Source organism: Magallana gigas, chromosome 10 (genome assembly GCF_963853765.1).
Source record: "Magallana gigas chromosome 10, xbMagGiga1.1, whole genome shotgun sequence".
Classification (NCBI taxonomy): Eukaryota; Metazoa; Mollusca; class Bivalvia; order Ostreida; family Ostreidae; genus Magallana; species Magallana gigas.
The window spans coordinates 25,007,351-25,019,921 of NC_088862.1; the positions used below are offsets into that span (position 1 = coordinate 25,007,351).

Below are 12,571 nucleotides of genomic sequence, written 5' to 3' on the forward strand. Positions count from 1 at the left end.
GCTAACGCGCGTTACTCAATTTGTATGCACACACCGCTGCAGTTATGAGAGTGTATACTTCAAAAAATCATGATTCAAAGCTATAATGAAAGTTTCAAAAAAGTTATTAATTGTTTATATTATATAGGTTGTGGTTTTATGCTTTTAGCCACATTGACATTTATTTCGAGTAAGATGAACATAACGAAGCTGAGTATAACTATCTCTAACCTATGTACATGTACTTTGGTGATTATTTTTACATGAAGCTTTGATATCATATCAACAATTTTCAAGATAGAATATAACTGACTTACCTCTTAATTTTATAGTACTGCCACAAATAGTTCAATTAAAAAAAATAATCATAATTTCTTCTCTTTCGCTGAAATTCCAATTTTATTTGAGCCTAAACTCTTTATCTAAAGAATGTAAATGAACCGAATAATTATGTTCTTATATAGCTTTATATAACATTCATGTACGCCTTAAATCTTATTTTCACGCATTACACCAATAAACAATTTCAATAAAGAATTATGACAACCCATGTGTTTTTATATTTTTTGTACAATGTCTGCTAAAACATATCAATGAGTATATTGGTTATACATGTACGGGGTTGTTCTGTTTTTCGGTAGACATTTTTGGTCACCTGTAATTTTAATTTTTTTTCATTAAGAAGATTTTTCCGACAAGTCGTTAATAATTTGAGTAAAAATTTGAGACTTTTAACTATTTTATTGCTGTTTTAATTCTTGTGCATAAAATCAACGTCGTATAAGGACGAAAAAGTCAACATTTTATTTTTTTTAACATTTCTTTTAATTAAATAAGGTTTTTGCCATATGCTTCATTCAAAAAAAATAATTAAGGAAAATGCAATATCTCTGTAAGTTGCACTTTCAGAACAAAAAGGTCAATTAAAATGCTTAAGCTATATGTGTAGATTACTAAAAATACTTTCGCAAAAACCTTAAAGACTTTTTTAATGCAGCGAACAGCCTTCTTAAGTGAGTAGAATTAATAATCTACGGACTGGATAGTATTGGGCTCATATCAAACTGGATGATTGTATTTTGTACGATTAAACCTTGAAGTATAACTGCAAAAGTTTCGTTTATATACTGGTGAAAAATGAAAGGAGGGCATGGATATTTTATTCTTCTGTGTTTCTATATGAATTGCAAACGCAATTATTCATGAAGAAGTAATAAATACCTATCTAGTGAATATCATTTTATTGTTGTTACATTAAGCCCATATAAAATTGTACTTAATGAATATTTTGATAGAAATATTTTTTTCATTAAGCTACGGAAGTTTTTAATTTTATGCGAGCAAAAACAAGTAAGTCCCTTTGTGTTTTACACCAGGATCTGGACAGGTAAGGCATCACCATGTGATGCCATAAGCTAAGTAGTGAAGAAGTGTGGGCTATATAATTAAAGGGACGCCGTACGGAGTATTATCGACTATTGTACCATAGCTTGGCGAGTTTTCTATTGTTAAAAGTGCGGGTTATATGTACATACCCCACACTTTTTTTTTAACTCCGCCCACTATCTCGAGTAAAAACAACATCAACAAAGTTGTTTTTAGCGCATCCATAATACTCCACAGTAAGAAGTTCCTCCAGAACAAATTGCCAAAAACTCAACACGGATAAATGACTCGACTAACTTGGTTCGTCGAATAAATCTCAATTTTAGCTCGAGACAAAACAATATCGGCAATGGCTTTGTCAGAAAGACTCTATTTTAATATTCCTCTCCATGTGTGCGGACAAGTAGAGAAACGCGTGTTAAATAAACTAGAAGTATCCTGTTTAAAGGTTTTATAGAAAGTCAATCACGTGATAGGAAAGTGTTTGAATAGAAAACTTGTGAACAGAGTGGATAGCGGTAGCCAATCGAATTTGACATTAACCACTCACGGTTTCGCGACATACATTTTTCAAATAATTTTTTTTTGCTTATTGATTGATTTTGTTCAAAATATATATGTACATGATTTTTCAGCCACTTTAAAAAAACAATTTGAAAAACTAATTACATTCATCAATTTAAATTTGATTTCAATTGTTTAAACAGAAGCATGTAGGGTTCGTACATATGAAATTGTGTTAAAAGATTTTATTCTTTGAAGCAAATATCAATACTATAGGTCGGAAAATGAATGAATATGAAATAAAAATATAACAATGAAATGTCGATCTATTCATTAAAACTATGAATTTTTTATTTTTAAATGAAGAATAATTAATCTTTGTCGGGGATAGAAAGTCATTTTTGAAATTCACGAAGTACATTGTACATATATAAAGACCAGCTCATTGGCACCGTTTTGTTTAGAGGCAAGTGTACTCCCGATATAACTATAATAATAAGATATAATGAATAATCGTAAACTATGGTACAAGTAACTTACCCTATATAATATTGTTGATTATGTACAGATACCCGATGGGCGTGGTCATAAGGACACTCGGGAGCTACGCTCCCTCGTGTCATTAAGACCACGCCCATCAGGTATCTGCACATAACCAACAATATTATATGGGGTAACTACTACTTATAATTTACAAACCATTTGAAAAGCGGGGACTATTCATCTAACTCACACATTCCAACCGTTATTTACATTAGCAATTATGTTTACTAATTATATCAAATTACAATTTAATAAAAAATAATCATATTTTTATTTATCTAAAATATATATATTTATATAACGTTTACAAATTTAATGCCTTATTATGCGTACTATAATACTTTGAAACATGTTCATGTAGCTTACACTGAAGTATATTACAACCTTTAAAATAAGCATGGTTGTTCCTTTTATCATAAGCTTGTGTGTTGTTGCAGAGTTGTAATAGTCTTAATTGTAATAAAGATAACTATTATTCTTATGTGAAAATCGAACAAATTATTAGATATGGGATGCCTTATCTACCCATAGTGTAAAGTTGGCCCATTTAAATGAGAAAGTGGGACGCCCCAATGATCCACCACTATCTTGGGCGTTTAGATTTGAACACGTGATACTATCGTACGATACGTCAGTCGTCATGTAACAGTAGAAAGATTTCAGCCATGTTTGTTATTCAGGACTTGGTGTGGAAGAGATGAAACGTAAGAATTGTTTATTAATTCATCACAAAATCGATCTTTTAATCAGTTAATAACACGTTAAGATAAAAATAAATAGACGAAAAAGGTCAAAATCGAGAACTTAACCATATTTGTGTCCTACTTTCATTTTACTGGTTTTTGCTGCAAGTTATATCAGCCTTTTTGTGTACAATGTTCTGAAATCATAATTCGATTGTTTTTTGATTTCTGGGTTTATTTTGGCAGAATTCTCAATATATACCCGATACAGTACTTGACCATGGACCCTCGACGTAGCGCCCAGGATGTGTTACGGTGTGATCTCTGTGAGACACCGGTTCCCCCTATGTACTGCGACATTTGCCTGATACATCTGTGTAAAGCATGTGTTGGGGAACATCTCTCCGAGTTTGCCAAAGAACACAAAATTGTACCCTTTGAAAAGCGAGGATCTACAACTAATTGCCCAAAACATTCCTCAAAAATATGTGAACTTTACTGTGAACAATGCGACATTCCAATCTGCGTGCAGTGCACTTCTTCTACACAACATCAAGGTCATACATTTGTCTACATAGTGAACATTCTTGAAAAACATAAATCTGTTTTACAGAAAGATTTACAGGAATTAGAGAAGTTAATTTTCCCCAAATATCAAGAGATTGCATCAAGTATCCCAGTTCAGAGAGGTACCCTTAATACAGCTTCACAGAAGATTGCCTCGGACATCAGCAAACATGGAGAAGAAATGCACGGACAAATAGATGTAATTATCAATAAACTAAAATCTGATCTTGATGAAATGGACTCCAAATACCTGACTGTCCTAAATAAACATGAAGATGACATCAAACATATGTTGTCTGATATCACACAGACAATTGCAGATCTGAGAAAATTGGTAAATTCCGATGACGTGGGTCTTGTCTCTGCCTACAAATCCAGAAATGCGGAATTCAGAAGATTGCCACCTAAACTGACGGTCACTTTACCCAGCTTTTCTCCTAAGAAAATTGACAAACACCAACTATACGAACACTTTGGCTCTCTATCAGAATTATCTATCGAAACAGAGGAACATAACTACACAATGGATTCCTCGAGCACTGAGAGCTCTTTCCCAGAGAGGTCCCTTATTGATGTGCCTCAGATCGTCACAGAGACAAACACCGATTATGAACATGCTGAAAATCTGTCCTGTCTGAGTGATGAGGACATCTGGATTCTGGGCAACGACAACATTTTGAAACTGTACAACCTCCAGAGAGGACTCTTAAAGTCGATAAAAACCAAGTCAGCAAACTGTGCAGCGGACTTAGCAGTCACAAAAACTGGAGATCTAGTATATACAGATGAACAAAATAGAACTGTAAACATAGTGAAGAATAAAGAAATAGAGACAGTTATCACACTACAGGGATGGAAACCTCTTGGTGTCTGTAGTACTTCCTCTGGTGATATCCTGGTTGCTATGTACAATGATGATTCGAAAACACCATCAAAAGTTGTGCGTTATTCTGACTTCACTGAGAAACAAAGTATACAGTACAATGAGAATGGACAAGCTCTCTATTCATCAGGTGATTTTACTAAATATATCAGCGAAAACAGGAATCTAGATATATGTGTGTCTGATTGGGAAGCACGTGTAGTAGTGGTGGTCACCCAGGCAGGGAAATTCCGGTTTACGTACACTGGTCTTCACTCTTCTACAAAGAAACTATTCAGTCCATATGGCATCACTACAGACAGCCAAAGTCGGATTCTGATAGCAGATCGTTTCAACCATGGTATCCACATTATCGATAAAGACGGCCAGTTTCTCCTATTTATTGACAACTGCCATTTGGAGAAACCTTTCGGTCTATGTGTAGACACGAGAGACAATCTCTTTGTGGCTGATCGCAACACATGTGATGTAAAGAAAATTCAATATTACAAGTAATCATAGTAATCATATTTTCCAAATGCATGTTAAATGATCAGAAATATACATAATAAATGTAAAAAACGACAATGAATATGTTTATGTTTAAAACATGTCAGCACATTGTCATGCTAGTGTTAAATAAATGTACTAGTATACTATACCTTATGATCAGGCTTGTTGTAATAACTAATGTGTTATCGTGTACTTCTTTTAATCAATTTAACTGACTAAACTATCCACCTATTTATAACTTATATATTACGAGTAAACATATCGTATAAAATGAATAATATATTGAAAAATGAAAGTTTTTCAAAAGTTATTGTTTTTATTACATAGGTTGTGGTTGTATGCTTTTAGCCATACCGACATATTTTTTTTCGAGTCAGATAAAAATAACGAAGCTGAGTCTAAATATCTCTAACTTAAGTACATGTTCTTTGGTGATTTTTTTAACATGAAGCTTTGATATTGTATCAATTATTTTCAAGATTTAATATAACTGATTTACCTGTTAATTTTATAGTACAGCCAAAAATAGTTCAATGAAACAACGCTTGAAAAATTTAGTCAGAATTTCTTCTCTTTCGCTGAAAGTCCAATTTTGTTGAAACCTTAACTCTTTATGTAAAGAATGTAAATGAACTGAATATTTATGTTTTTTATAGCTTTATATAACATTCATGTGCGCCTTAAATCTTATTTTCACGCATTGCGTCAATGAACAGTTTCAATAAAGAATTATGACAACCTCTGTGTTTTTATATATTTTGTACAATGTCTGTTTAAAACATGTCAATGAGTATACCAGTTATACATGTAGAGGGTTGTTCTGCTTTTCGGTAGACATTTTTGGTCACTTGTACTTTAAAGGTCTGCACATTCAACATATTGTGAATCATTTTGAAAATCGTGTTAATAATTATTTGCACAAAATGAGTTTATTTCATGCGATATTTAACATTTTAATAATGACTCATTCTTTTATTTTTTTCCATTAAGAAGATTTTTCCGACAAGTCTTTAATAATTTGAGTAAAAATTTGATACTTTTAACTAATTTTATTACTGGTTGAATTTTTGGGCATGAAAACTACGTCGTATTAAGGCAAAAAAGTCAACATTCTAATTTTTCAATACCTTTTTTTTTTTAAATCAAATAAGGTTTTTTTGGCCACATGCTACATTCGGAAAAAACAATGAAGGAAAATGCAATATATCTGTAAGTTGCACTTTGAGAACAGAAAGGTCGATTAAAATGCTTCAGCTGGGTGTGTAGATTACTAAAAATACTTTCGGAAAAACCTTTAAGACGTTTTTTAATACAGGGAAACATCTTCTTAAATGTGAGTATTATTAATAATCAACGGACTTGATAGTACTGGGCTCATATAATTTTTATATCAACATTGTGAGGAATAAAGAAATAGAGACAGTGGTCACACTACAATGATGGAGACCCCGTGGTGTCTCTAATACCTTCTCTGGTGATCTCCTGGTGGTTATGGAAAGTAATTGTAGGATAACGCCATCTAAAGTTGTGCCTTATTCTGGTTCAAATGAAAAACAAAGTATACAGTACAATGACAATGGACAATCTCTCTATTCATCAAGTGTTTATACTAAATACAGCACCGAAAACAAAAACCTAGATGTATGTGTGTCTGATTAGGAAGCACATGCAGTAGTGGTGGTCAACTAGGCAGGGAAATTCCGATTTACGTACACTGGTCTTCCCTCTTCTACAAAGAAACCATTCGATCCATATGGCATCACTACAGACAGCCAAAGTCATATCCTGATAGCAGATCTTGCCAACCACGGTATCCACATTGTCGATAGAGACGGCCAGTTTCTCCGATTTATTGACAACTGCCATTTGGAGAAACCTTTCGGTCGATGTGTAGACACAAGAGACAATCTCTTTGTGGCTGACAACAGTTTATGTAAAGTAAAGAAAATTCAATATTACAAGTAATCATAGTGTTCATATTTTCCAAATGCATGTTAAATGACCAGGAATATACATATTGAATGTAAAAAACGACAATGAATATGCTGATGTTTAATACATGTCAGCACATAATTATGCTAGTGTGATAGGGTGATATTTCATATTAATTAAGTAATAATTTCATTATCATGAAATTATTAATTAATAGTTCTATAAATTATAAGTTCACAGTATTTACTATAAAAGTTGTCAATATAAACAACTTTATGTACAACCTAACAGTATGTAAATAGCTACATAGTTATTTATATAGTATGACATCACAATGGTCATTATGGTCAGTGTAAACCTGTTTTAGTTAATTATATATCACATGGTCAATTCTATTTTTGAATTCTCAATTTCATTGGTCCTTTAAATTCCCTCTCTTTGCTTTGTCCTTTTTGATCTGATCTTCATACTGACCAGATGTGTTAAGCTTAAGACCAAGAAGAAATCTATAGACTATTCCATACCTGAAGAATATATCAGGATCATGCAGATGCAGATCAATTAGGCTTTGTGTCACACATAGAGCTTATGATATAATATAAAGTCATAATAGAGAACCCTACGTTGGAGTTGTTGTCTTTATCTACAATAACACCATCATTACAATGGCGCCCACGTTGGGACTGGCTGGACATACATACTGAAGCAGATGCGCCCTACGATGGATGCGTAACCCGGAGGACCCCAGGACGGACCAGGAGGAGCCCCAGGACGGATCAGGAGGAGCCCCAGGACGGATCAGGAGGAACCCCAGGACGGATCAGGAGGAACCCCAGGAGAAGGCCAAGATCCAGGACAAAGAAGGAATTCCCCCAGATCAGCAGAGATTGATCTTCGCCGGAAAACAGTTGGAAGATGGCCGCACTCTCTCTGACTACAACATTCAGAAAGAATCCACCCTCCATTTGGTCTTGCGTCTGAGAGGAGGTATGCAAATCTTTGTCAAAACACTGACTGGCAAAACCATCACACTGGAAGTGGAGCCCTCAGACACCATTGAAAATGTCAAGGCCAAGATCCAGGACAAAGAAGGAATTCCCCCAGATCAGCAGAGATTGATCTTCGCTGGTAAACAGCTGGAAGATGGTCGCACTCTCTCCGACTACAACATTCAGAAAGAATCCACCCTCCATTTGGTCTTGCGTCTGAGAGGAGGTATGCAAATCTTTGTCAAAACACTGACTGGCAAAACCATCACACTGGAAGTGGAGCCCTCAGACACCATTGAAAATGTCAAAGCCAATGGACCCAGGTTCAAACCTCAGCAGAGGCAATAAGTGTCTCTGTTACACTAGTATAAATGTACTAGTATATTATACCTTATGATAAGACTTGTTGTAATAACATATGTGATATCTTGTACTTCTTTTGATCAGTTAACTAACTAAACCATACAACTCTTTATAATTTATATATCACTAGTAAACATATCGTATAAAATGAATATTATAATGAAATATGAAAGTTTTTAAAAAGTTATTGTCTTCATTACATAGGTTGTGGTTTTACGCTTTTAGCCATACTGACATTTTTTTCGAGTAAGATAAGAATAACGAAGCTGAGTCTATCTCTAACCTAAGTACATGTACTTTGATTATTTTTTTTACCTGAAAATACGAGATCGTGTCAATTATTTTCAAGATTAAATATAACTGATTTATCTGTTAATTTTATAGTAAACAACATTTGAAAAATTTAGCCATAATTTCTACTCTTTTGCTATGTCAATTTTTTTTTTAGCTTAAACTCTTTATGTGAAGAATGTAAATGAACTGAATATATTTTGTATAGGTTTGTATCACATTCATGCATACCTTAAATCTTATTTTCACGCATTAAAACAATAAACAAATTCAAAAAAGAATTGTAACAACCCCTGTGATTCTATATTTTTTGTATAATGTCCGTTTTAACATGTTAGTGAGTATATCGGTTATACATGTATAGGGTTGTTCTGCTTTTCAGTTGACACTTTTTGTCACTTTTACTTTGAAAGGTCTGTACATGCAAAATAGTTTGTATCATCTAGCAAACAGTGTTTTTAATAAATTGCACATTATTTTAAAAAGATTACTCATAATGTTTTCTTCATTGATAAGATTTTCCCGACAGGTCTTTAATAATTTGAGTAAAAATTTGAGACTTTTAAATAATTTCATTACTGGTTGAAATCGTGTGCATCAAAAGTACGTCATACTGTAAACGTGGAAATTTTGACGATGTGTTAATTTTGACTATGTTGGCGAATTTTATTTTCTCGTCAAAATTTCCACTCGCCAAACTTCACATCATATATATAGCGTATTAATACCAGAATTTTTTATCGGCATTATCCCGTTAGGACTAGATATATACAAAGTTAATGATTCATTTATGAAAATAGCTATAAAAACACGTAATTAGCATTGAAAAAACCCATAAAATCTAAACAAGCATGTTTTAAATGCAATTATCACTTAATCGTCACAACATTCTATAATAACTTTGCATGCGTAATTATCATGCCGTGTTTGACCTACTTTATTACCTCAGGCAATATCGAATAAAAACAAAATATAAAGAACAATTTTATTCCATCAAATCTGTACAGACTTTTTTTTCAATCAAAGTAAAGTTTTTATAATACCAACGCTTGTAAAAGAGTTCGCAAGAAAGATAACTCTAACCCTGGTATTATAAGAAATCAAAGATAGATAACTCTTACTCTTATTCAAAAATTCGTCAAAATTAAAACTCGCCAATTGTCTCTTACTAAAATATCGTCAAATTTTGAACTCGTCAATATAACCACGTTTACAGTATTAGGACAAAGAAGTCAACATTCAATTTTTTTAACCTTTATTATTAATCAAATAAGGTTTTTTTGCCATATGCTTCATTTGGAAAAAATATTTAAGGAAATGCAATATCTCTATAAGTTGCATTTTAAAAACAGAAAGTTATATTAAAATGCTTAAGGTATGCGTATGGATTACAAAAAGTACTTTCGCAAAAACCTTAAAAAAATCTCAGTGACTGGCGTTTGTCATTTTTATCGATATGATTAAAATAAGCATATATAAATCGCTGCCCTGCAATACGTAATCTATTTTTCAAGTGCGTAAACCTGTGCTGCTCTAGATTGGGGGTGTTTAGAGGGAGCTCCGAAGGATGATATTCAAGGTCTATGTTCAGTAATTATACTATATGTGAAGTTAATAAGGTTGAGTTTCAAACATTCCGGCCACCTGCTAGATCCGTGCATGATTTTTGAAACCCACAGTTTATATGATTATCCGTTTTCATTTTTATAAACTATTTCTAAATCCAATAAAACTTTTTGTAGCTTCTGCTTGTATTTAATCCCGTAAATTATATGCAGTGGATTATATTGGAATATAATGCCAAATCAATGATAGAAATATTGGTGATTGTGAAAGAAAATGTATATTATTTTTTTTTGGAAAGCGTGCCTACACTGTTTTTTTTTTTTAATAAATGGGGGCAATATCAGTTGCTAAAATGCAATTTAATATCAATGAACACAAAATAAATATTATGACTTGTACATACCATTGGCAGTACAGTTTTAAAGGCGTATACGTAGAAACGGTTTATTTTCCTTTAGTTTTAAAAATTCTCATGTATCTTTTCTTGCCCTTACCTTGGAGTTATATAGTTTGATTTTGATCTTATAACTAATGTTTTGAGTGTTTAAAACTCTGTCCCGAAAAATAATGATTCTTTATAAGGTTTTCATCGCTCACTGATATTTAGAATCGGTGAATATGAGAAAATTTAATATTAATAATATTTAGACACGCATATGAAGTATGAAGATGTTATTGACGATACGATATCATCACGATTATTAAAACATATCAATCCTCAATGGATGATCAAAAACTACATTAGTAACATAATCATACAATTACAATTATTTAAATATGTTTTATAGGCATTCACAAAGCTATTTAACATTTGTATTTGGGGAAAATAAGGCATTCTTAATAAGAAACGTCTGAAAGATTGAAATTTTTTTGTATAAATTTATAAACATTAAACAGCCACATAAAACAAGCTTCCAGGGATTCGAGGGTAAATTCATTGAATAGAGAAATCGAAATTTATTTTTCCAAATGAATATTTTTCAGATAATTTGTTCCACGACAAAGTGTAAATTACTTCAGTCGTACATGTAGAAGTGTTGCACATTTATATATGCGAGGAAAAAGCCCAGATAACAATGAAGGGAAATGTGTAAATTGCGGGGTATCAACACTCCTGATTATGGCAAAATAATATATGATCTAACAAAATATGTACAAAAATCCCAACAGAAACTGTCTGAAGCAATATGAATAATCAGGGACATCCTTGAGTTAAATGAAGAGAAAAAAGGGTGTTAAATACTTGCCATGGGACGTTGAAAAAAGGTGATCAATTCACAGTTAAATAACTATTATTTTTGTGTAAAAATCGGATATACATAAATTATCAGAGGTGTGATGTAGTTGGCCTTATGAAAAGAAAACTAAAGCGCTCCCATAGATCCACCACTAGCCTTGGCATTTAAATTTGAACACGTGATAGTATCGATAGACCTGGAATAAATTCGACAGTCGCCATGTTACACAATAGGGTTAATGCCATGTTTGTGATAAAGGAATTGGTGGGGAAAGGGATGAAATCTAAGAAATTTGTAAATATATTTAGTATCATAAAAATTACCAGTTTTATCAGTCGTCGAGTAAAAAAAAAACTGATCTACAAAAAAAGGTCAAAATCGAGAACGTTAACAATATTTGTGTCCTACTTTCAGATTACTGGATTTTGCTGAAGTTATATGAGTTATTTTGTGTAAAAAGTTTTGAAATCTTAATTTGATAATTTATGATTTCTGTTTTGCAGAACTCTTAATAAATACCCGTTACAGTACTTGACCATGGACCCTCGACGTAGCGCCCAGGATGTGTTACGGTGTGATCTCTGTGAGACACCTGTTCCTCCTATGTATACTGCGACATTTGCCACGTACATCTATGTAAAGCATGTGTGGGGGAACATCTTTCCGAGTTTGCCAAAGAACACAAAATTGTACCGTTTGAAAAGCGAGGATCTACAACTAAATGCCCAAATCATTCTTCAAAAATATGTGAAAATTACTGTGAACAATGCAACATTCCAATCTGTGCGCAGTGCATTTCTTCCACAAAACATCAAGGTCATACATTTGTCTACATAGTGAAAATACTGGAAAAACAGAGGTCAGTTTTACAGAAAGATTTACAAGAATTAGAGAAGTTAATTTTTCCCAAATATCAAGAGATTGCATCAAGTATCCCGGTTCAGAGAGCTATCCTTAAAACATCTTCACAGAAAATTGCCTCGGATATCAGCAAACATGGAGAAGAAATGCACAGACAAATAGATGTAATTATCAAGAAACTAAAATCTGATCTTGATGAAACGGACTCCAAATACTTTTCTGCCTTAAATAAACATGAAGAAGAAATCAAACACATGCTATCTGATATCACACAGACAATTGCAGATCTGAAAA

The 12,571-nt window shown here is 32.8% G+C and overlaps 1 protein-coding gene across 1 annotated transcript in view; it reads left to right on the forward strand.

Annotated features, from left to right (window-relative positions):
- LOC117683839 (E3 ubiquitin ligase TRIM40-like) overlaps positions 1-12,343 on the forward strand; it is a 43,769-nt gene extending 31,426 nt beyond the window's left edge. The window contains exon 2 of the transcript XR_010710369.1: positions 11,920-12,343. The gene's annotated coding sequence lies outside the window, so the exon portion shown is untranslated. The remainder of the gene's footprint in view (positions 1-11,919) is intronic.
- Positions 12,344-12,571: the final 228 nt, after the last annotated feature.